Below are 25,989 nucleotides of genomic sequence, written 5' to 3'. Positions count from 1 at the left end.
TTGATGCTCCTCTCACCTTAGCCTCATGCTTTCAAAATCATGAGAACAATATAGTAACAAAAAAAAAAAAATGTAAGCACACAGTAGCAGCTTTCCTGGGCCCTTCATAAAAGATTCACAAGAAATTTCATTTTACTTTGCTTGGAAAGAGTATATAATAAATTTACTTCCTACATTGGAAGTAAAACCCTTCCAATTCAGTTGTAAATACTGTTATTGATAAATTAAATTTGAATTAGGCAGTTCTCTTGCTTTACTTATCACAAAATCAATTCAATTTAAACTGATTTAGATGTATGTATATAGATAGACATATTAGATTTTGTGTATACATACCCTACGAGAAATTCAACCAATCTTTAGTCATTAATACTATTGTCAATTTCAAAATGCATATTCTGAAGGAAACTGCAATTGCACATAGTTTAATACTTTCAATATTAGTTTCTCATGCTATTTTAGTACCAGAGCAAAACCTAGTGTATGATGGAATAAACCGAGATATAGCTATTCTTAATAGTTACATCAGCCTGCTAAGGAAAATGTGCACATGTATGTAGAACTTTTGTTTAATGATGCAAAGATGTGTTGCATTCTTTTATGTGCATTTGCTTAACTCTGTGAAGATATGTTACTGTGCCTGTCTAAAACATCTGATTGGCCTAATAAAGAGCTGAACTGCCAATAGCAAGGCAGGAGAGAGAATAGGAAGGGATGGAAGGCAGAGATAATAAATAAAAAAGGAAAAGAGAGAAAGAAAGAGAAATAAGAAGCAAGAAAAGGAGGACATCAGGGGCCATTGACCCGGCTATACAGCAAGCCATGGAGTAAGAAGTAAAGAAAGATATACAGAATAGAGAAAGGTAATAGCCCAGAGGCAAAAGAGATAGGATAATTTAAGAAAAAGCTAGCTAGAAAGAAGCCAAGCTAAGGCCAGTCTTTCATAATAAAAAGTTTCCCTGTGTGATTTATTTGGAAGCTGGGTGGTAGGCCTCCCAAAAGAGCCAAAGAATAAAGAGTAAGAAAATAACAACATTTTGGCATGCCAACGTGGGCTTCTATTTCCATGTAGGACTCAAGAAAGCTAAAAAGAAAAAGAGAGAAGAAAAGCAGCTCCTTTAAGAGGCACTGCTGTTCAGCCATCAGGGCAGCACTAAATAGAAATGGCAAACTAAGTAAAAACTGCATGTGGCAGTGCAGGTACTAGCTTCCTACAGCTAGGAAGTGTAACATGGTCCAAAAGGGCTTAAAATAAAAAACCCAATACCAGATATTGGGGTAAATGCTGAAAGATCAGAGACACAAAGGAACAAACCACTGCCAGGTCTCACCTCACCAATTCCACAAATCCTCTGACTAAAATCCTCTGAGTTTTCACCCAAAAGGTTCCAGCTGAAAAAACCTCTAGCTGAAAGGGACACTTCTGCTGAAAAGCCTCTAGTTCCTGTCTCCTCACACCTTATAGATCTTTATCTACCCAGGCATCACTTCCTGGGATTAAAGACATGTGTGCTTCCCGGTACTGGGAATAAAGGTGTGTATCACCACTACCTGGCTCTGTTTTCTCTCCTAGACTGAGTCAATCTCATGTAGTCAGAGATCCAGATGGATCTCTGTTTACTCCAGTGGCTTTTTCTGTTCTCTAATATTCAGGCAAATTTTATTAGGGTACACAATATGTCACTACAAGGAAGGTTGAATGCAGTTCCTGGTTATGCACCTCTGACAGGGTCAATAGCTTTAGGCTTGGCTCTCAAGAACCTAGAAGCAGACAAAGATAGCTGATAGAGCTGCAAATAGGACTCAGCTATACCTTAGCATTTTAAAGTTTGCTCACATGGTCAAAAAAAAAAAGTAGAGATACACAGTAAGAAATGTCCAGACAGAAAAACCTTTAAACTAGTTCCAGTGTGTTTTACAATGTTCTTAGGCTTAAGGGGTGGGGGGGAAGCAAACAAACCACAACAATAGGGACAGTCATAGAAAGAAATATATAGTTTAAAAAATAAAGTGTTAAAAGAGAGAAGTGAAATAATAAAAAATAAACAGCCCTGTAATAATGACAAGTACATGGGGACTCTGGATCCTATATAGTAGTATGTTGATTTTGAATCTTTTGAATGTTGATAAATAAACAACAGCTGCTAAGAGAACTGGAATTGAAAAAGAGACTGTTGAAATAAACCAGCCTATATATTTTAGGAATGCCTTAAAAAAGTTTAAAAAAAAATGTATTTGTCAAATGGAAGTTAAAAATGCTTTGGAGAAGAGGTTTTGCTTTTATTTCCACAGGAAACAAGATGCTATAGATTTATTTCATGTTAATATAGATCAGATTTGATCAAGGGAGACCTCCTGAAACTTGACAGGTGATATCTATCAACAAAGATTATTGCTGGTTTTCCCAGGACTTGGCCATTATGTTAGATTTTCTCAAGAACCCCTAAAGATGCCTTTGCCCACAGACAACAGGAAGCATTCTAGGAAAACAACATCTGCATTCCCAAGAGTTGGGTTGTGGGAGGTTTTGGGTTATTTAGTGGGTCATGGATGTTTGTTATATTTAGGGGAATATAGGAATATAGGATAAAAAGACAACTATTAATCATAGATATTTTGCATTGGTATGATTTTGGTATATTGATACTAATTTAAAGTTAATTTTGTTACATTGTATATATGTATCTACTCTTGTTTTAGGTATTGTGCTTATTCAGTTCATTTAAAAATACAGTGTATAAATAAATAAAGTTAGTAATGAATGTTTAATAATCAAACTTGTAGTCACATCAGATATGTTTTCTAGGTTAAATAAGTATATTTTAGATTGTTAAATGGTCTTCACTTCAAATATCTATAGACTATTTCATTTAAAATGTTTTGTTAACTTGGGGCTTTTCATGACAATGAGACATATCTGCTGCTGGCAGCAACAATTTACTTCATAAACGGATGGTGGACATCAAAGGAACATGATAGGAGTTGCTTTCATTGTGGCAAAATTAGCCATTTGAGCAAGAAACTGCTTTTGCTTTGACTGCTTGATAGTATGCTATATAAATTGGACATGTAGGATCCACAGGAAAGTGACTGCTGAACTTTGCCAAAATGAGACAGGACAATTCTTCAAGGTTCTTGCTTCCTGGAAGAAACTGCCAGACATTCTGCAAGACAGAGAGGAAAGTGACTAAAGACCTTTGCCAATATAGGTGGGACAGTTTTTCAAATTTCCTGCTTCACTAGAAAGTCTGCCAGATACTCTAGGCCTGTAGGCTGAAGATGGTGCCCCAATGTTGTAGAGGAACTTTGAGTGACTGTCCAGACGACCATATGTCTCTGTTGTCAGATAATATTATATCCTTCTGGTTCTTTGATGGAGTTGAAAACTAGATAAATACAGTTTCAGTTTTCCTTAGTTATGATAAAAAGTAAGTTAGCTGTAAAACTTTGGATTTACTAAGATAGAATAGATAATACATTATTTTCTCTAAATATACTAACTACAAATAGACAGAGTACGTAAATGTAGTTCTTACTTGATAATTGTTTTGTTGTGTATAGTTTGACTATGCTAAAATTAAAACCTTTCTTTTTATTTAGATAAAAAGTGGGGAATGTTGTACAATATCATTTTAAGATGTGTTACATTTGTCTATGCCGTGGAACATTTGTTTAATGGTGCAAAGGTGTGTTGCATTCTTTTATGTTGTATTTGTTTAACTCTGTGAAACTGTGTTACTATGCCTCTCTAAAACACCTGATGGTCTAATAAAGAGCTGAATGGCCAATAGTGAGTCAGGAGAAAGGATAGGTGGGGCTGGCAGGCAGAGAGAACAAATAGAAGGAGAAATCTGGGAGGAGAAGAAGAAAGACCAAGAAAGCAGGGAGAGGAGGATGCTAGAGGCCAGCCACACAAGCCAGCTGCACAGTAAGACATACAGAAGTAAGAAAGGGAAAAAGCCCAGAGGCAAAATGTAGATGGGATAAAGTTAAGAAAAGTTGGCTAGAAACAAGCCAAGCTATGTCTAGGCATTTATAAGAAGGAATAATGTGTAATTAATTTGGGAGCTGGGCGGTGGGCCCCTCAAAAGAGTAAAACAACCAACATGTATGTGTTTGTGTGCCTGTATGTGTATCTCTGTGTGTGTGTGGGGGGGCATAAGTATGTGTGGTGTGAGTGTATGGGGTGTGTATGTGAGTGTGTGCATGTGTGTGAAAGTAGAGGTATGTATTTCAGGTGTGTGTATATGTCTGAGTGTGTGGTTATATGTATGTCAGTGTTTGTGTCTGTGAAAGGATATGAGTGTGTGTGTGTGTGTGTGTGTGTGTGTGTGTGTGTGTGTGTGTATGTGAGTATGTGTATGTCTGTGTCTGTATGACTCTGTGTGTGTGGGTGGGGGGTGTGGCCTTGTGTGTAAAAGAGATGCAATTAACTTTTTATGTGCTTCTGATTGACTCTAGGTTAAAAAAGGAAAAGTAATATTGATTCTAATAAAAAAATGAATCCCAGATAGTTACTTTGTCTAACTAAATACAAAATGGATCCTGTTTATTTTTTAATAATATACCCTAATCTTCAGAATTGAGGTATCCTCTAGCTTTCAATTTTTTTTTCTAGATTTAATCGAACTGTTTCTGAATGTCTGTAACTTGAATCTGCTTAAAAATTATTTTTAAAAAGGTAAAACTTAAGTACTTCTAAATCTAGGTTTAGTGCATTTCAATTAGCCAGCAGAAAAATTTAGTTAACAAGTGTCCAGGAAGAGGATGCCTTCAATTTCAGTAAATACTCAGGGGCTGAGGCAAGAGGACCACTTTGAGATCAGGGCCAGGCTCTGAGGTATATAGTAAGATCCATGTCAACTTGGGTTTATGAGAAGACTCTGTCTTAAAAATTTAAACAGCAACAAAGGAAACAACAGAACAAAATACCTACAAATGTCCCATTTTTGGCTTTGATTAATTAGGAGATAGTGATAGGTAATATCTTTAAAGACAATATAAATAAAGGCATTTCTCTTTGTGTATCACAACCCTAAATCTGTCAAACTGCAATATAACCTTTATGAAAATTTATACTGTTTCCAATAATTTTGAAGAATAAATTACAGAAACAATATAATTCAGGCATAAATGAAGAGTTAGAACTGAATCTAAATTGGATGTGAAAGAAGTCCTCAAAATAACCCATCCTGAGACCCAAGTTCTCTTTACCTCATGGAAATCCTCAGTATAATCCATCTTGAGACAGAAGTTATCTTTACCTCAGGACCTATGTGACTGAAGAAGAAGCTGCCTGTCCCCCAAAACAGAGACATAACGGGTAAAAGACAGAATAACAAGTATTAGAATTCAAAGGGGGTAAAAATGGGAATAACAGGGAACTGATGTCTCGTGCCCAAGGCATTTCAAATGCCAGGCTGGGATTATCTGCTATGGTTCTGTTTTATCTTCTAAGCCTTTTTCTTTTTTAAATGCAAGATGCAAGTCGGCCTGGGTATTCCATGTATCCAGTGGCTACTGTTTTATTTCATAGGCTGTGTGAGCATTTGGGTCCAGGTTAGCAATGTTTTTGTATGAAATTGTCATATGTTTTTCCAACATACACTATGGGAACTCACTCTACCAGTTTAGAGATCTCTCCACAATATCTACTGTATAATTGTTTTCCTTCTCTTGCTTCTGCTCAGATGAGGAAAGAGACCTATAATTCACACATTTATTCTCTTCACTGAGCCTTTTTGACAGCCTTTCCCATTAAAAATTTTTTCCGGGGTATTTGCAAAACTATCTAGCCAGCCTTTCAGCTTTCCCTCTGGAACATTCATTACAAAGAGTAAACCTCTTTTAGATTTGTAACAGTCTAGATAGGCTAAACATTTCACACATCATTTGTACTGGTTCTATAGTTATAGCTTTCCTCAAACATGGTACATGTGTTTATTATAAGCAAGAAAAAGAAAGCAAGCTGTACTTCCAACTTTGCTTGGAATCCAGCACTCAGGAGGCTAGGGTAAAAATATCACAATGTCGAGCCCAGCCTGGGATACATGTAAGTGCTAAGCCAGCCTGAATTCATAGACCTTGTCTCCAAACTGAAACTCTTTGCTTAGCAGTCTCCTCAGCTTAAGTGAAAGAAAGATCCAGTTCAAACAATGAAACTTCAGTTTCTACACAGCAAGAACCCAACTCTAGTTTTAGTACCAGTTCCTCGCTTTCTCTGGAAACCTCAGTAGCAGAACCTTTAATTTCCTTACTTCTCCCAACAATCTCTTCATAGTTTAGATTTCTGTAATACAATTTATCTACACTCCTCACATTCTCTGACATTTATTAGCAGAGTTAATAATGTCCATAATTCTACTAATCATCTGAGGCAATCAAAGCTTTTTGTCTATTACTTTCTTTGATCTTCTCACCTCTCCCCACTGAAGAAATTAAAACAGTGTTAGATAATCTATATCATTAGTGTCCCACTGATACAGGCAGACTCAACTGAATTGATAGATAGATTATAGATAGGAAGGAGTTAGATGATAGATAGATAGATGATAGATAGATAGATAGATAGATAGATAGATAGAGTTATCTTATTGAAACCATTGGTAATGTGCACAGTTGTGCTGGTTGACTAAAAATCTCTGATCCCATGGAATACATCATCATCAGGAAAGAATGGTCAGAACTCTTGTATAGAGGCTGAAATTAAACTCCTGGGGGTAACTAGGATGATTTTTGGTTGTTTGCTTGCCTTTGACTTTGTTTGCTTGTTTGGGTACTGTGAATTGAACCAGCTCTTCTTTGTGCAGGCTGGGCAAGTACAATAACCACAAACCTGAATTCCCTTGATAATCCTTTTTGCTTAAAGTCAAGTATGGGCATCAATATGATCCAGAATAATGCTGCTATCAACATAGTTGAGCAAATGTTCTTGTGGTATGATTGAGCATTCCTTGGGTCTATGCCCAAAAATGGTATCATTGGGGTCTTGAGGTAGATTGATTCCCAATTTTCTGAGAAACAGCCATACTGATTTCCAAAGTGGCTATACAAGTTTGCACTCCCACCAACAGTGAAGGAGTGTTCCCCTTTTTCCACATCCTCTCCAACATAAGCTGTCATCAGTGTTTTTGATCTTAGCCATTCTGACGAATGTAAGATGGTATTTCAGAGTTGTTTTGATTTTCATTTCCCTGATGACTAAGGATGTTGAACAATTTCTTAAATGTCTTTTGGCCATTTGAGATTCTTTTCCAGTAATCAGATTGGTGAATACCCTAGCTGTCATCATAGAGCCATCATTCAGTAACTGAGGGAAGCAGAGGCAGAGACCCACAGCCAAACACTAGGCTGAGCTTCAGAGGTCCAGTTAAAGAGAGGGATTCTATGAGCAAGAGTCATCGTGATTATGATGGAAAAATCTATAGAGACAACCAAACCAAGCTAGTGGGAACTCATGAACTTTAGACCAACTGCTGTGGAGCCTTCATGGGACTGGTCTAGGCCCTCCGCATTAAGTGAGCTGTGAAGCTTGGTCTATCTAAGGGTACCCCTGGCAGTGAGATCATGGTCTATCCCTGGTGCATGAGCTGGCTTTTTGGAGCCCATTACCTATGGTGGGATACCTTGCACAGCCTTGATGCAGGGGGAGGGGCTTGGTCCTGCCTCAACTGAATATACCAGGCTTTGCTGACTCCCCATGGGAGGCCTTTCTTTTTTGGAGGAGGGGAATGGGAAATGGGTTGGTGAGAAAACTGGGGGAAAAGGAGGAAGGAGGAGAGGGGGATCTGTGGTTGGTATGTAAAATGAATAAAAAAATTCTTAATAAAGAACAATTGAGTATCAATGAAGTTAAACTAAAATGTGATCATCGAATGTTGTTATAAACTAATAAATTTTCAATCTTTTAAATGTTTGCATTTTCTTCTATATATGAGTTTTGGAATGTACAACTAAATTATTTTCATTGATTGAAACACTTCTCATATCTCATCTGGTGTTGCATTATAAGAACAGAGTAACATAAAGTTATATATATACATATGTAGTGAAAATAGAAATACTTATACATTTAATGTAAAAATATATATACTAATATACTCAGATATTAAAATTAGTGCAATTTAAGTTCATTTAACTTGTCTCAGAGCTTATATTTTCTAAATATGTCATTAAAATTAATGGCTTTTGAAAATAAAATTAATAATAATAATATATCTAGAAAGCTCTTTGAAGCAACACATATCACTGTTTGGAAGATAGTCAAAGATAATGGTCTGGTCAAGCTCACACATCAAAAAAAAAAATCCTGAGTTTAAGGATTAGGGTAAAGAACAAAGGGATAACACTAGCATCCTTAAGAAACCCAGATGACTTTACAAACAACTGGCCAGGGAATCAGGTAGGCTAACTGCAGATCTTCATCTCTCCCTCCTCTCCTCTAGATCCAATCTTGCCGTCTCACCCACAGCTCTGTAACAGACCAACAGCTGCAGACTACCCTCTCTGCCTGCTCCATTTCCAGGGGATCACAGAAATCTTCTTCAACTTTCCTTCCCACACACATCTCTTTATCCAGTCCCAAACTCCACCAGGCATTCCTGAGGAACCTGTAGAACACTCCAACTAGGGATGCAGGTAGGCTAACTACCAATCTTCCCCTCTTCCCTCCTCTCCTCTAAGTCCAATCCCCCAGCCTCACCTCCAACTCTGTAGCAGACCAGTTGCGGTGGCCTCCCATTACTCTATCCCCACCTCCAGCTGATCATATAAATCTTTCCCTCCAACCTTCCTGCCTACTCATCCTGGTATCTAACCCCCAACTCCAGAAGACATTCCTTGAACCCATCAGCCAAATTTCCCAGAGAAGCAAGCAAGCAATCAGAGCAGGTAAGAGAGCTTGAAGTCTTCACTCTCCTTCCTCCCCTCCATATCTAATATCCCAGTCTCATCCCAGTAGTGAGGCATCTGTTGTGGCTTCTCTTCACTCTCCACCCCATTCTCAGGGACTAGGCAGATCCTGATGGAACACTCCACTTTCCTCCCCTCCCTCCTGTGGACTCACTCAACCTAGACCCTAGCCTATTTCCTAAATGTCAGTTCATAATACTTGGGAATACATTTTACCCAGAATCCCCAGTGTTCCACACATGGTAGGATCCCACAAGAATTACCCACCAATGTTATGCCCAGATTTCAGGGACCCCCAAAAGTCCACCACGGAGACTGAATCCCACATGTAAAAAGCAAAGTCTTTATTTCAATCTCCAGAGCTTGGTCCCTCTGTCTGTCCAACACAGCAGTGAGAACAGAAAGCCCTGAGCTCAGGTGGGCAGGGTTTTTATCATAGCAGAGGTTGGGGTGAGCAGATTTCCAAAGTCCAGGACCCTTATTGGCTGACAATTGTCTAGGGGTATCTGTAAAACAAAAAAATACGTGTGTGCTAGACTCAAGGACATCTGGCCACCTTATCTAATGGTTGGAATGTTTGGGATGTCAGGTACTTCATCCCTACAGAAGATACCAGAAAGAAAATCCAACCTAAAGAGGTTAGCCACACCCAAGAAAACATAGGAATAAATAATGTCAGACTAACAAATCAAGTGGGGAAAGACACATACACCCCCCCCCACCACCTCCACCACCACAACCACAACAAAAATAATAGAAATCAAGAAATACTTCTTATTGATAACTTTCAACATCAACACCCTCAATTCCCTAATAAAAAAGGACACAGACTAACAAAATTGGCATGAAAAAAGTAAGTATCCATCTTTCTGCTGCATCCAAGAACACATCTTAACATCAAGGATAGGCATCATCTAAGAGGAAAAGGGTGAAAAGAAATATTCAAAGGAAATGGACAAAGTAAAACAAGCCGGTACCATTTTAATATCTGACAAAATAGACTTCAAACCAACATAAGAGATGGGGAAGGACTCTACATACATACTCATCAAAGGAAAAATCCACCAAGAGGACATTGCTGTGGGATGTTCTGTATGTCAAATGTGTTGTTCTGATTGGTTAATAAATAAAACACTGATTGGCCAGTAGCCAGGCAGGAACTATAGACGGGACAAGCAGAGAAGAGAATTCTGGAAAGTGGAAGGCTTAGGCAGAGGGATGCTGCTAGCCACTGCCATGAGATGTTAAGATACTAGTAAGCCTCGAGCCATGTGACAATTTATAGATTAATAGAAATGGGTTGATTTAAGATATAAGAACAGTCAGCAAGAAGCCTGCCATGGCCATACAGTTTATAAGTAATATGAGTCTCTGTGTCTTTACTTGGTTGGGTCTGGGCAGCTGTGGGACTAGCGGGTAAGAGAGTTTTGTCCTGACCATGGGCCAGGCAGGACCAGAAAAACTCTAGCTACAGGACATTACAATTCTTAATATCTATACACCAAACACAAGGGCACCCATGTTCATAAAAGAAACACAACTATACTTAAGTCACATACTGACCCTCAAGCACTAATAGTGGAAGACATCAATACTCCCTTTTGCCAATAGACAGGTCATCCAGACAAAAACTAAACAGAGAAATACTAGAGCTAACAAACTTTATAAACCAAATGGACCTAACAGATATTTACAGAGCATTTCACCCACACCCAGAAGAATATACTTTCTCTGTAGCATGAATCTCTAAAGATCTTATTAATAAAAACAATCCTGAAGCTAGGTATTGGGGTGAATTCTGGAAGATCAGAGAGACAGAACAAGCCACAACCACCTCACCTTGTGAATTCCTCAGCTGATCCTGTTTCTCAGACTGGAAGCCTCTGAGTCCTCACCTGAATGAATCTCAGCTGAACTGCTGCTAATAGCCTAAAAGCTTAACCAGCCTAGTTCCTGGTTTTCATGCCTTATATACTTTTCTGCTTCTTGCTATCACTTCCTGGAATTAAAGGCATGTAAAGGTATAAACACCATGCTGGGATGTTTCCAGTGTGGCTATCTCTGCCTCCAGAATGTTAGGATTAGAGGTGTGTGTGTCACCATTTTTTGGCTTCTATATCTAGTGGCTATTCTGTTATCTGATCCCAAATAAGTTTATTAAGGTACACAATATTTTGGGGAAGACAATATCACAATACTTCTCAGCCCTGCGTGGAACTTACTCCAAATTGAACATTACAGACATAAAACAAGTCCCAACAGATACAAGAAAATTGAAATATCATTCTGCATGCATCCTTTCTAATTATCATGGAATAAAGCTGGATATTAACAACAGAAACAGCAGAAAGCTTACTTACTCAGAATGGGTCGAGATAGAAATTATAACACAAATTAAACAATTTCTAGAATTGAATGAAAATGAATATACAATATACTCAAACTTTTGAGACACAGTGACAGTGGTTCTAAGAGGCAAATTCATAGCACTAAGTGCCTGCATGAAAAAATTGGAGAGATTTCATAGTAGTAACTTAGCAGTATACTTGAAAGATCTAGAACAAAAAGAAGAAATCATACCCAAAAAGAGTAGATGACAGGACATCATCAAACTCGGGGCTGAAATCAATAAAATAGAAACAAACATACAAAAAAACAAAGGACCAATGAAATGAAGAGTTGGTGTTAGCATTTGGCATCTGTACTGGCCTGCCCTTAGGGTCCTGACAGGATGTATCCTCAGCTGCAGCCACTAAGAACACCCCCTGTATGCATTCGCTATGTTTCTTTATAATAGGTGGGCCTTGCCCACCTCCTGTCTCTCTTTTTCTTCTTTCTCCCCTGGAACTGGTCTCTATCCCTCCCCTTAGAAAACTTCCCACATGGGCCCTGTTGTATGATGTGACTCCTTCCCACCATTTTTAAAATTCAATAGTTGGTTCTTTGAGAAAATCAATAAGATTGATACTTATGCAAATTAATTAAAAGGCATAGAGAGAAGATACAATTTAACAAAATTACAGATTAAAAGACAGCTACAACAGATACTGAAGAAATCCAGAGAATCATAAGCATATACATTAAAAACCTGTACTCCACTACATTGGAAAATCTAAAAGAAATGGATAATTTTCTCAAACATAGTCACTAACAAAAATTAAATCAAGATCAGATTAGCAATTTAAATGAATCAATAACCACTAGTGAAATGTAATCAGTAATTAAGTCTCCCAACCAAAAAAGCCCAGGGCCAGGTCATGTAAACCCAGAATTCTACCAGACTTTCAAAGAAAAATTAATGCTAAAATGCCTTTGAAGCCCAATTCCTAATTAGTCTTAACAATAAAAATCTGGAGTCATACATTGAGGGTGAAAGCTGAAAGATCAGAGATGCAGATCTGCAGCCCCTAGAGACTTCTTACATCTCTGGATCCTTAGACTGAATGGGGTAGAGGGGGGACTAGAGATTCTGCCTCCCCATATCTTATATTCCTGTCTCTATATCCATGCTGGGGTTAAAGAAGTGAACTACCACCACTGGGCTCTGTGTCTCTTTTAGACTGGTCCAATATCATGTAGCCTAGGGTGGCCTTGAATTTCTGTCCTTCCTTCTTCCTCCTCCTGAGTGCTAGGATAAAAGGTGCGTACCACCACTGTCTGGCCCCTATGGTCAATTAGTGGCTAATTCTGCCCTCTGATCTCCAGGCAAGCTTTATTAGTCAGAACACAAACAAAATATACAACGCTCCTTAAATTATTCCATAAAATAGAAACAGAGGGGACATTGTTCAATTTGTTTTACAAGGCCACAGTTACACCGATACTCAAACTATATAAAGACCTAGAAAAGAAAGACAATAGCAAACCAATTTCCCTTATTAACATAGATGCAAACACTCAATGAAATACTTGCAAACAAAATCCAAGAACACATAAAAACGATAACACACTATGATCAAGTAGGCCTCATCCCAGAGATGCAGATATGGTTCCACATACCTAAATAGATAAATGTAGTCACCATATAAACAGACTTAAAGACAAAAACCACATGATCATCTCATTAGATGCAGAAAGGGCCTTTGACAAAATCCAATACCTTTTCATGATAAAAGTCCTGGAGAGATTATGGATAAAAGGGACATGCCACAACATAATAAAGGTAGTTTATAAAGCAATCCTATAGCCAAAAATATCTTAAATGGAGATAAACTCAAGGCAATTTCACTAAAACCATGAACAGGACAAGGTTGACCACCCTCTACATATCTATTCAACACAGTACTTGAAGTCTTAGCTAGGCAGTAAGACAACAGAAGGAGATCAAGAGAAAACAAATTCAAAGGAAAAAAGTCAAAGTATCTTTATTTGTAGATAATATGACATTATAAATAAGTGACCCTAAAAATTCCACTGAGAAACACCTAAAACTGATAAACACTTTCAGCGAAGTAGCAGGATACTAAATTAACTCAAAAAAAATCAGTAGCCCTCCTATATACAAATGACTGATAAGGAAACCAGAGAGTCAATACCCTTTACAATAGCCTCAAACAATATAAAATATCTTGGGATAACTCTAACCAAGCAAGTGAAAGACCTGTATGATAAGAACTTCAAGTCTTTGAAGAAAGAAATTGAAGAATATATCAGAAGATGGAAAGATCTCCCATGTTCATGGATCAGTAGCATAAACATAGTAAAAATGACCATCCTACCAAAAGTAATCTACAGATACAAGGCAATCTTCTTCAAAATTTCAACACAATTTTTCATAGCTCTTGAAAAGACAATTTTCAACATAATATGGAAACACACACACACACACACACACACACACACACACACACACAGCATGGATAAAATAATCCTGAACAATAAAAGAACTGTTGAAGGTATCATAACCCACACAAAGCTATAGTTATAAAAACATTTCAGTATTGGCACAAAACAGACACATTGATCAATGGAATCAATTTGAAGATGCAGAAATAAATACTTAGATGCCTGTGAATGACTGACTTTTGAAAAAAGACACACACACTGAAAAAAGATAGCATCTTCAAAAAATGGTGCTGGTCATATTTAATGCTACATGTAAAAGGATCCAAATAGATTCATACTTACCATCATGCACAAAACTCAACTCCAAACAGATTAAAAGACCTCAACATAAAAGTAGATACACTGATTGTGATAGAGGAGAAAGTGGGAAATAGTCTTGAACACATTGGCACAGGAGAGACTTTCTGAACATAACAAGGAAAGCACAGAAACTAAGATCAATAACTAATAAACAGGACCTCATGAAACTGAAAACTTCTCCATGGAGAAGGACACCATCATTCAGACAGAATTTGCAGCCTACAGAATGGGAAATAAAGTTAAAGTCTACAGAATAGGAAAATTTTTCTTTTCCTTTTTTATATAGTCTTTTCTCATATATTACATCCTGTAGCAGGAATCTTAAAGAATCTTATTAATAAAACAAACCTGAGGCCAATTATTTGGGTGAATGCTGGAAGATCAGAGAAACAGAACAAGCCACAGCTACCTCACCTCGCCAATTCCTCAGCTGGACTTGTTTCCTCAGACTGCAGGCTTCTCAGTCCTCATCCAAATGAATCTCAGCTGAACTGTGCTGCTCAAAGCCTAAAAGCTTAACCAGCCAAATGCTTCTAGTTTCTGGTCTTCATGTCTTATATGTCTTTCTCTTTCTGCCATCACTCCCTGGGATTAAAGGTGTGTGTCTCCACGCTGGCTGTATCCTTGAACACAGAGATCTGCCTAGCTCTACCTCCCAAGTGCTGGGATTAAAGGTGTGCACCACCACCACCCAGCTTCTGCTATGGCTTGCACTGTCCCATTTTCTAGCCACCATTTTTGGCTCTGTATCTAGTGGCTATCTGATCTCTGACCCCAGATAAATTTATTAGGGTGCACAATATTTTGGGGAACACAATACCACCACAACATCCCAACTACAGGGAAGAGAAGAGGAAGGGGAAAAGATTTTTTACCAACTACACATTCAATAGAAAACTGTTGTTCTGTAGTGGATAGCCATGCCAGCATTGGCCTGGAAGTTCCAACCCCCATTGAGGCTTCAGTAATGATCACGCCCACAAGGCGGGGCAGAGGAGGGAGAGGAAGACCGAGGATCAAGAGGAGGTCGCTCTCTTGGTTCGGGGACGCAGGAGGTAGACGGAGCAGAGTTCTCCAGAGAACACTGCCGGACTGTGCTATACCTTTGCCAGACCCTGCAACCTATCCCTTCATTTGTAAGTTACCCTACAAAATAAACCTCCCTTTTAACTACGTGGAGTGGCCTTAATAATTTCACCAATATTGTTCAAAATACATAATGTAATCAAAAACCAGATATAAAGAAAACAAATAATCTGATTAAAAATGGGGTACAGATCCAAACAGAATTCTCAAAGAGGAAATTCAAATGGCTGAGAAACAGTTAAATGTTCAACATCCGTAGTCATCAGAGAAATGAGAATTAAAACTACTATGAGATGATTGTCTTTAGCCCATCAGAATGGGAATGGCAAGGAGCAATAAAACAAGTGACAGTTCCTGCTGGCAAGGATGTGGAGTAAGAACACTCATCCAGTGATGGTGGGACTACAAACCAGTACAGTCACTATGAAATCAGTATAAACAGTTGCTCAGGAAGATGGGAATCAATCTACCTCAAGATACAGCTCTATCACTCTTGGGCAGATACTCGAAGGACACTTCACCTTACCACAGATTCATTTGCTCAACCATGTTCATTGCTGTTCTATTCATAATAGTTAGAAATTGGAAACAATCTAGATGCCCGTCAATGGATAAGAAAATGTGGTACACTTATAAGGTGAAATATTACTCAGCCATTTAAAAAATAAAATTTACAGGTAATAGAAGGAACTAAAAAAAATCATCCTGAGTAAAGCAACACAGACCCAGAAATACAAATATGGAATGCATTTGCTCATACGCAAATATTAGCTGTTAATAATAACCAAGCTACAATCCATACAACCACAGGGGGTAGAAATAGAGTAAGGGACTAGGGGGCACAGATAGATCTCATTAGTAAGAGAAAATAGGATAGTTATGAATGGGAGGGAAATAGGAAGATAAAGTAGGGAGGGGAGAGGAGAAAGAAGGGTGACTAATGGGAGAGGAAGCCAAAATTAAGGGACATGTGAGGGGTAGTATGGAAACATAATACAGTAGAAGTTTCCTAAAATATATGCAAATATGAAGGCAATCTAAATGAAATCGCCAAATAATGGGGGAGGCAGAGTCTTAACCAGCCATCTCCTGTCATCAAATGAAGATTCCATAACAGAAATAGGTTATATCTAATTGAGTTGTTGGCTAAAGGGTTCCCATGGGAAGCTGTAAACAGCCAAGAATATAGGTTGCTCTCCAAAAACTGAGAGCAAGTCCCCATTGCTGAAGACATCTATACAACTAATTAATTATGGAGAAGTCAAGCTGGTGCCTTCATAGAGTTGTAATCCCTATGTTCTACCTTCTTTGGTATAAGAAGGTACTCTGCAAGCTACCAAAACAGATACATAAATACCAAAACAGCCATAAACCCTTTGATTTACAATGGTGTCTTGCCTGTAAAATACACTAGTGTAATGGTGGCAGGAATATTATGGGATACACCCAATATCTGACTTAACGCCCACTCCACAAGATGGAACCCATATCTGACACTGCTTGAGTGGCCATGAACCTGAGAATAGATAGGCCACGGACCTAAAACAAAACCAAATACTACTGTTCTACTAAAAGAACTTAGCAATTAAATTACTCCAGTGACATTATACTATATTCATAGATCAGTGTCTTGTTCAGCCATCATCAGAGAAGTTTCCTTCTGCAGCAGATTAGAACAAATACAGGGACCCACCGCCAGCCTTGCAGAGGGTAAGAAACTTAGGAATACTCAGGCTTAAACAGGATGTCTCCATCATATCCCTCCCCTCAGGGCTCAGAGAATGTGTGGAACAGGAGGTGGAAAGAATGTAATAGCCAAAGGGGATGGAGGATACCAGGGAAATAAAGCCCTTCAAAACAACAGGATCAATGCACATAAGAACTCACAGATACTGTAGTATGTACAGGGCCTGCATGGGTCTGCGATAGATGGGGTCTTAGAGCTGAAGGAAGTGGACACATGCCCCCATCTCTAAGCCAGAAACAACATCCAATTGATAACCACTTGCAAATGAAAATTAGTTTTTTCCAAGGGTATCTCACTGGAAAAACAAACTACTCTTAATGGTAGACTGCAGGCCCAGTAGTAGATACACAACAGAAAATTAACTGGACACCATCTTTGGAGGACATTGTCTCATCATAATGGCCTGTCAAGGCTTTTTTTTTTCTAATTTTTAATGTAATTATATTTATATTTTTCTCTTTTTACAGTCCTTTTGTATATGTTTTGGCTTCCATTTTAATGTTTTTATGAGATTCCTGAATGTATGAACAAATGGATCTCTGCATCTCTATCTGTTCCTTGTGCCTTTTCTTGGGCTCTCTCCCTTCTACTTATTTGGGGGTTTTCCTACTCGAATGTGTTAGTTTTTTCTGTCTTATTTTATTTTATTCTTGTCCTTCAGAAGCCTTGGTTTTCTAATGAGAGACAGAAGGGAAGGTAGGAGGGGAGGAACTGAGAGGAGTACAAGAAAGGGAAACTATTATCAGGATATTTTATGTGGGAAAAATATATGAAACATTTATATGAAATTATATGAAAAATATTTTCAATAAAAGGAAAAATTGAAAGAAATCCCAGGTTACTTATACCAGAAGTAAAAAAAAAAAAAAAACCTCTATATTTTACTGGTGTTAAAATGGCAGAGAATACTATAAACAAATAAAATCACTGTTATGTGTGTATAAGACGTGTTTGCGAGTGTATGCTTGTGTATGTGCCGAATATGGGCCTGCATGATACATTATTCTTGGAGAGTTCAGAGGGCATCTTTGGATATTGGTCCTAGTTTGAGACAATGTTTCTTATTGTTAACAGCTTTATACCACCTGCCAGCTCCAGCTTTCAGGGTCTCTCCTGCCTCTACCCCCTGTTAAAGTATCTGATACTCTGATTTTGTGTCATTGAGCTATCTCCCCAGCCCCCAAACAATTTCTGACATGTAAAAATACTCAGCTTTAGATTCCCTTGAATAACATCTATGAAATTCTGAGAAAATATGATAACTAAAAAAACTTATGTACCTGACAATACAAACAAAAAACAACCACCACCAAAACAAACAAACAAAAAAACTCAACCCAATTGGAAGGAAATAGAGCATTCACAATCTCTTCTAAGAACACAATACAACAGATCAAAATACATTTTGCCAAAATATAGCCAACAAAATTGAATCCAAATAAAAACCTAAGAATGATATAACTTAAGGACAGAAATTTGTTAATCATTGAACCACAAGGTCAAACATCTGCAGAGTTTATAGGAAAAATACATATTTTGGAATACTTGAAAATATTTCTTAAAAATCACAAGACATTTTATCAAATGGGGAATGCTTGGGAAGAATAATAAAGGAAAGCATATATTAAAAAAAAAAGAATATGCTGCTCCTTCTTCTTCGGGAAAACACCAAATGGCAGACGCTGCTGGTGCAGCAGGAGGACCAGGAGGGCCTGGAGGACCCAGGGGCCCAGGATTAGGAGGTCGTGGCAACTTCCCCAGAGGATTCCACAGCAGTCTTAGGGGATGAGGTCGTGGTTGAGGCCATGGCTATGGTGGAAGCTGTGGGGTCGTGGAGGTAAAGCTGAAGACAAGGAGTGGATCCCTGACACCAAGCTGGGCTGCCTGGTTTAGGACATGAAGATCAAGTCCCTGGAGGAGATCTACCTGTTCTTCCTTCCCATTAAGGAATCTGAGATCATTGACTTTTTCCTGGGCTCATCCCTAAAGGATGAGGTTCTGAAGATCATGCCAGTGCAGAAGCAGACTCGGGCTGGCCAGAGGACTAGGTTCAAGGCTTTTGTCGCTAATGGGGATTACAATGGTCATGTTGGTCTTGGTGTTAAGTGCTCCAAGGAAGTAGCCACTGCCATCCAAGGGGCCATCATCTTGGCCAAGCTGTCCATTGTCCTTGTGTGGAGAGGCTACTGGGGGAACAAGATTGGCAAGTCCCACAATGTGCCATGCAAAGTGACAGGCCGCTGTATCTCTGTGTTGGTGTGTATCATCCCTGCCCCCAGAGGCACTGGCATCGTGCTCCTGATGATGGCCAGTATTGATGACTGCTACACATCAGCCAGGGACTGCACTGCCACCCTGGGAAACTTTGCCAAGGCCACCTTTGATGCTATCTCCAAGACCTACAGCTACCTGACCCCCGACCTCTGGAAAGAGACTGTGTTCACCAAATCTCCTTATCAGGAATTCATTGACCATCTTGTGAAAACCCACACCAGAGTGTCTGTTCAGAGGACCCAGGATCCAGCTGTGGCCACCATATTAGGGTTTTTATACAAGAAAAATAAAGTGAATTAAATCTGCTAAAAAAAAAAAATAGAATGTAAAGAACTTTTACAAACTAGGAAAATTTAAAATTTAATATTAAAACTTCTAAAAATATAACTTGAAGACCAGAAAGTTCCTGGTAATCCCTGATAATGCTAAATTCTCAATAGGTCATAGTTTAGCCAGACATATTGCTGCCTCCAGCAATGGTGAACCTTGGCTAACAGTGGAACTGAACTATATTTACATTACCTTCCTTCATTGTCCATAAAGGAAAAGATTTATATGAATATGTAAAAAGTATACCTTTTCTATAACATAAGATAAACCTATCACTTTTAGCTGCTTTCCAAGGCAGTAAACATTTGCCAACCAGGTTATCTCACAATTTGAGATTGGGAGAAAAGTAACAGTTTCATAATGTACTAGTATGTTTGCTGAAAACATCAGAATTTCATAGTTTTTATTCTGCATATTATTTCTTAGAAATATTAAGGCAACTCAAGCATTTCCCATTGGATTTCTTCCAAAAGATCAAGATTAATCACATGAGTAAAGATAAGCTTGAATGATTTATTAATGTGTGTGGGGCACTGTGCTGTATTTAATTTCTTCCAGAGGATAATGAGCTTAACGGATAAAGAAAATTAGAGACCTGTTATCTCTCCTTTTTAATGAGGCTTTAAAGATTTTTCTAAAATGCTATGTGGAAAGTAAAGGAAAAACAGATTATCAGACTCTATGATAAAATGTATTGGCAGAAATAAAAAAAAAAAAAACAGATTGTTTTTAGTGGTCCATGGCAAATTGACAGGAGATATTAGTTAAATTGATAACAAATATGAGCTCAACATATTGTATTATCTTGAGGAAATAGGGGAAAGTTTACACAGTGTTGTTCAGGAAATGCATTGAGAAAATCTTCAAAAAGTATAAAATAAAGAAAGATGGATGTTTTTAACTAAATTAAATGATTTGAGGGATGTGGGTATAGCTTGGTAGAGAAGCATGTGCTAGGTCTGAAGTCCTGTGCTCCATCCCTAGCTCCCCCCAAAAAATATTAAGTGGCCACCTCCCCAAACTGCTCCATTTTTGACACAGAAGTACATTTTACAAGCATCACATTTTCATCATGGTGCCAAAGTGTCGCACAGAAACAACTGGAGGAGGAAATACTGACTCCCAGCATCAGGGACATAGTCCTCAGTCCAAAGGTGGGAGGCACAAGACCAGGACAGCTTAGTTCACAGCTAAGGGTGGAGGTGAGGGGGCGTGGCAGTAGGCCTTCACATCTTGGCAAAGTGGATAAAGAGAAACAAACTGGGATGACTGGAACAGGAGAGGGATACGTTCTTCAAAGGTTGGACCACAGTGGCCTGTATCTTCCAGTTATGCATAAGCTCCAAAGGTTCTAGAACCTCACAAAACATCAGCTGGGGACCAAGTACTCAAATATGTGAACCTGGCGGGCATTTCAGATTTAAGCCACAAAAATGGAAATTATATTTAATAAACTGTGATTTCTTCATAATATTGATCACCATTAACCCAAACTATGCCTGAGATGTTGCACCGACAGCCAGCTTCTCCTTCTAAAGCAGTAGATGAGCCTTCATGACCACTTAGTTTCTACACATCAATGCAGAATTCTCAGTTTAACACTAACTGTCTGGACACATTCATGGACAATCTCAGTAGCTGGGAGGCTGAAGGAAGAAGGTTGATACACATTCAAAGTTAGTCTGGACTACATAACAAGGTCCAGCCTTAATAAAAATTAACATCAATTAAATATGAAAGACTGAGAACACTATACCTGCTTGTCATTTAGGCAGCCCCAGTGAGCTAAATCTGGAGTTCTACAAGACTCGGGAAAAGTACTCTGTGTGTCTAGGTACATGTATTAATTCTTGTGTCTTACTTGCTTTATCCACTGTTGTTGTTTAAAAAAAAAAAAAAAACATGACAAACTCAATTTAAAGGAAAATGGGTTAATTTGGTTCACAGTTTGGGGGTACAATGATACTGGGAAATCAAGGTGGCAAGAGCTTAAAGTTGGTCCCACAGTCAGAAGGCAGAGAATGATGAATGTCAGTGCTCAGTTCATGTTCTCCTCATTACAGTCCAGGTTCCCAGCCCAGAGAATGGTGCCATCCAAAGTGGATGGGTCTTCTTAGCTCAGTCAACCTAATCAAGACAATCACTCTCAGGTTTATCTCATCAAGTTGACAACTTGAGGTTAGCCACCACAGTCTACCTCTGACATTTTGACAAGCTTTTTCTAACACAAGGTATCAAACTTAACTTACACACATTTAATAGACCAAGTATACAGTGTGTAAATTAAGACTAAGTCAGCATAACAAACTACCCCTGTGATGAAAATATGGTACCAATAAAAGGATATGATCAAATGCATGATTTGCATTTTTTTCTGATAATATTCGTAAGAGCTTAAAGAGCTCTGCTACATACAGCCTGCACTAAGCATAACATGAAACCTTACTAAGTTGATCAGATTCTTATCCTCATTGTGACTCAGTTTACTCGTTCACAACATGCTTGATTATGGCTGCTTCTCTGATGCAGCGTCTCTGGAATTTTCCACTAGAATTTTAAAAAGAAGTCTATGTTTCAGTCTGCATCACTGTGTATTACACACACACACACACACACACACACACACACACACACACACACACACTGCTGAGCTATGCAGCAATGTGGTCACCTATGCTAAGTGATCTTATGCTTATTTGGTAAAACAAAACCATTTTCTATATATATTCCCTTAAGCACTAGATAGATATCTCAAATTAAATAAGATTGGGAGAGGTTGAAGGGAGGGAAGAAGGAAAATGATGTAGCTATTTTCTTATTTCAAAGATTTTAAAAGGAAAAAAAGACTTTCATGTCCATCATGCACAGAGACATAACACACACACACACACACACACACACACACATTTCCTTCACAAGGGACTTATTTGGCAACAAAGCAAAGGGGTTCTTTGTGCATGTTAACTGGCAAACAGAAAACTGAATTCATGATGTTGTGTTCCATTCAAAGGCTGGCTGACTCAAACATGAACACTTCAGATTGTAAATAAAAATAGAAATATGTATAAATGATGCAATTTTGCATTAAAGTATTTTATACAGTATATTTTTATTAAGATTTCCTCTCCCGCAATTCCTCTCAGATCCTCTCCATCTCCCTATCACCCAGCTTTGTGTCTGTTTCTCTCCCTTTCTTTAACAAAAACAAAACAAACAAAAAGGCAAGAAAAACACAACATCTGGTAAAACAAAATCATTCACTATATTTATTCCCTGAAACACTAGATATATCAGTATCTCAAGCTGAAGGATGTTGGGAAGGGCTGGAAGGAGGGGACATGGGAAGAATTGGAGGGAAGGAGAAAAATGATATAATACTTAAGTTTTAAAATTTTTAAAGGAAAAAATACTCTCATATACAAAAAAAACCCAGAAATCAAAATAAACAAGCAAAAAGACCAGTAAGACAAAAAATGTCCAAACAAAGCAAAACAATATAAAATCAGCTTAAAATTTGGGCTCACAGCACACATTTAATTATACATTTTACTTAAAATATTTTAAGATGTAAAGTATCATTTTACTGGATAATAAATGGTATAAGCATGATAGAAATAAAATGAACATTCAAACTACATCCTTGAAAATTCCTCACATCTTTGAAAAGTATATAATCATTTCTAAAGAACTCCAGGGGCAAAAAAGAAATTACAAAGTTCTTTCAATTAAAATAAAAACATAATATATTAACATGTTAATTTTAAATATATAATTCCATGTAGTGGGTAGCTGTTCTAGCTTTAACCTTGAAGCACTGCCCTTAATGAGGCAGCCAATTGCCATACCTGTCTATGACCTGCCCCTGGGGCATGGCCGAAATGAGAACCCTTAAGACCTGAGATCTATACGTGCCAGCTCTCTGGCTCCTTATGATCCTGGATGCTGGGTCACAGACCAAGTCAGAGTTCTCCAGAGAACCATACTGGATTGTACCTCACCTCTCCTGGATCCTGTAACGGACCCCTTTACTGGTTTTAAGTTAAGCCAAAATGAACCTTCTTTTAACTACCACATAAATTACATGGAGTTGTCTAGTTAAATCCCCACTTTATCTGGCACGTGGAAGGTGCAGCCGCTGAGCCTGTGCCAGCTCCTGCATGAGCCCATGGCTTCCACTGTCTCTCAAGCCACTCAGAGGCTGCCCCATTAGAATAGACGCTGCTGCTGGCCAGTCAGCACCGAGGGTGCTGCCCCAGGCACTGAGAGCGGCTCTGGGCTACAGCCACCTGTTGTCCTCACCACCTAGAGTTCTCTGAGTTCAGGCCACTCAACCCCACACACCAGGTCTTGCCTGAGGGCACTGAGAGGCCAAGGAGGCCATGAAAACCAAGCTGAGCCCTGAAGGAGATGCAGGAAGATCTGATGCCCCTGCACTACTGCCATTGCTCCTCCACACATGAACACAGGACACTTTCCTCCCACCTGTAGCTGCCCTAGCCTAAGTCTTCAGTAGGACCTACTTTTTTTTGTTTGTTTGTTTTTTTCGAGACAGGGTTTCTCTATAGCTTTGGAGCCTGTCCTGGAACTTGCTTTGTAGACCAGGCTGGCCTCCAACTCACAGAGATCCACCTGCCTCTGCCTCTCGAGTGCTGGGATTACAGGCATGTGCCACCACCGCCCAACTAGTGGGACTTACTTTATCACTACACCACGGACAGCTGCTGGCTGAAAAGTGCTAATACATCAAAAACAAAACAACAACAACAAAAACCATCACATGGATGGTAATACAAGCAAGCCAGCCAGTGTTTCATTTCAGGTAAGAGTACTTGATAATTTTACACCTTGAAACTGATTAACAAATTTTGAATATTTCTCATAATATGGTAGAAAATATTACTTCACAAGAATTTAAAAACTGTTTTGCCTATATGATGAATGACATTTTTCTGGAAATATATGACCTTCCTGGTATATATCTGGCATGCACCATTTTGGCATTTACCATAATAATTCACACAGCATTGGTAAACTGGTTTAATAATAATAACAAAGATGAGTCATTATTGGAACTGATACAAGCTTTAAAAGATAGCAATGAATACTTACATAAAAAGATTCTTTCTGTGTAATCTGCTAACCAAGATTTACAAGGTAGTAATAAAGATGTATATAATAGGCTTAGTTTGGAATCTGCTGTTATTATAAGAACTTCAGTCCATTAATAATAAATGTATACAGCTAGATCTGATTATATTGATAATAAATATGAATGCTTAATGAATAGACCAATAACTCTACAGGGTGAAGTTGTCGCTCCTCAGACACTTTACAAGGAAGAAAGATTATCATTAACTGATAAAATAAGGTCTATGGAATCATGTGTTTCAGAAGAACATAAAAGGTTGCCTGATTCCATGAGAAATCTGGAGTCCCTTGCAACAGAGAAGGTTCACTCACTGGGATAGACTCTAGGTGCTTATTTGCCAGTCCTGGAAGAAATTCTTAGTAAAGATGACAAGGGACCTAATAAGCAGAAGGGCAAGAAGATACAGGTTGCAATATCTCCAGATGGCTCTCATACAATGGCTTATCTTGTCATCATCCATGAGAAGCCAGCAAATGATAGACACCCTGAGCCATATATGGAATATATATTACAACCTATTCCAATGAGAGATTTTTTTAAACTTACAAAGGAAACAGTAGTCACATATGGCACATGATCAACATGTGTAAGACAAATGTTAAATGTGTGATCTATCTCAATATAATCATACCAGATGACAGGAATCAGTTAATTTCAGCTGTTCTACAATATAGCCAGCAGTTGCAATGGAAAAGCTGGTTGAGAGAAGAGGCTAGGAAATGGAACAAAGAGTAAGATCAGAGGTTTTGAGATCTCCCAAGATGAAATTATTAGTGAGGGATGTTTCACTGATAGGACTGTATAAGTCACTTATGCTGAGCATACAATATCCCTATGCCATACAGCAGCTGTAATGCTTGGGAAAAAATTCCAGAACCAGGAAAACCAACTAAGATATACACAAAGATATTCCATGGAGTGCAAGAACCTTTCACTGTTTTTTGTTTGTTTTTTTTTTTTTTTTTACAAAGACTGACCACAGCTATAATGAAAGCTCTGTCAGATAAAAAAAAATTAAGACAAATATTAACTGCATCCTTGGCATTTAACAATGCTAATACAGAATGCAAAAGAATACTTACACCATTAAAGGTCAGATCAGCTCCTTTCAAAGAATGAATTCAGTATCTAAAGTGTTGAGTCTCTTAACTGTAGTAATGAGGCTTGGATATGAGAGGCAATTCCCAGAGGTATAAGAAGGCCCCAGGGTACCAAATGCTTTAAATGTGGTACACCAGGTCATATAAGTAAAAACTGTACATGGGGTGCTCCTAGAAGTAATATTCCTTCTAGAAATAACCCAAGTGGGAGACTCCAACCTTCTGGCTTATGTAGAAGATGTGGCAAA

At 38.4% G+C, this 25,989-nt stretch overlaps 1 protein-coding gene and 1 pseudogene across 1 annotated transcript in view; one reads left to right on the top strand and one right to left on the bottom strand.

The window, feature by feature from the left end:
- Nucleotides 1–25,989, bottom strand: part of Iqcm (IQ motif containing M) — a 402,626-nt gene that overhangs the window by 60,244 nt on the left and 316,393 nt on the right. The window lies entirely within an intron of this gene.
- On the top strand, nucleotides 18,561–23,384 carry LOC118583460 (annotated as a pseudogene).

Source organism: Onychomys torridus, chromosome 5 (assembly GCF_903995425.1).
Source record: "Onychomys torridus chromosome 5, mOncTor1.1, whole genome shotgun sequence".
Classification (NCBI taxonomy): domain Eukaryota; kingdom Metazoa; phylum Chordata; class Mammalia; order Rodentia; family Cricetidae; genus Onychomys; species Onychomys torridus.
The sequence above is the reverse complement of the archived record's forward strand: the minus strand, read 5'-3'. Positions and strand labels throughout refer to the sequence as shown.